The following is a 1392-nucleotide window of genomic DNA, read 5'->3' on the forward strand; positions in this document are numbered from 1 at the left end:
AATACTCATCTTTCATTAATAACTTTAAATATTAATGGACTGAACTCCCCAGTCAAAAGACACAGACTAGGTGAATGGATTAAGAAACAAACCCATCTTTTTGTTGTCTGCAAGAAACTCATCTCACATTCAAGGACAGGGACTACCTTAAGGTGAAAGGATGGGAAAAAATATACTAAGTGAATGGTACTAAGAAAAAACCAGGAGTTGGTTGCAATTCTAATAACTGACAAAATAGACTTTAAACTAAAACTAATCGGAAGAGATAAATAGGGCCACTTCATTCTGATCAGAGGAAAAATAAACCAAGAAGATATCACAATCATGAACATATATTCACCAAACTCTGGTGCACCCAACTTCATAAAACAATACTACAGGACTTTAAGATCCAGATTAACCCAAGCACCAAAGAATACACTTTCTATTCAGCACCCCATGGAACTTTCTCAAAAATTGACCACATACGGGGGCACAAAACAAACCTCAACAAATATTTTAAAAATTGAAATAATCCCATGCATTCTATCAGACCACAATGAAATAAAGCTTAAAATCAACACTGAAAGAAGATCTAGTCACCACATGAACACATGGAGATTAAACAACAAACTCCTGAATGATGAATGGGACAGAAGAGAAATTAAGAAAGAAATAAAAGTATTCCTGGAACTAAATGAAAAGGACAATACAACACAACAAAAACCTCTGAGACATGCTGAAAGCTGTCCATAGAGGGAAGTTTATAGCTCTAAGCGACTACATCAAAAAATCGGAAAGTCACAAATAAATGACTTAACATTACAACTCAAGACACTTGAAAAGCAACAACAAATGAAACCCAAACCCAGCAGACAAGAAGAAATAACAAAAATCAGAGCAGAAATTAATGAAATTGAAACAAAGAAAACAATGCAAAGAATCATTGAATCCAAGAGCTGGTTCTTGGAAAAGATAAACAAGATTGACAGACCACTAACACAGTTAACCAAAAGAAAGAAAGAGCACCTTAAAAATAACAAAATTAGAGATGAAAGGGGAACCATCACAACAGATACCAGAAAGATCCAGAACATTATAAGGGAATACTTTCAAAACCTATATGCTACTAAATTTGAAAACCTAAAAAAAGTGGATGGGTATCAAAAGGCATGGGAACCACCAAAACTAAATCAAGAAGAGGTTAACAGCTTAAACAGACCCATAACACAAAAAGAAATTGAAACAGTAATACAAAACCTCCCGACTAAAAAAGCCCAGGACCAGGTGGATTTACAGCAGAATTCTATAAGACATTTAAGAAGATCTGCATCCAATACTACTTAATTTATTCCAAAAGATAGAAATGGAGGGAGAACTTCCAAATTCCTTCTATGAAGCCAGCATCACTCT

The sequence above is a fragment of the Nannospalax galili genome, unplaced genomic scaffold (assembly GCF_000622305.1).
Source record: "Nannospalax galili isolate Female #2095 unplaced genomic scaffold, S.galili_v1.0 scaffold158, whole genome shotgun sequence".
In the NCBI taxonomy this organism is placed as follows: domain Eukaryota; kingdom Metazoa; phylum Chordata; class Mammalia; order Rodentia; family Spalacidae; genus Nannospalax; species Nannospalax galili.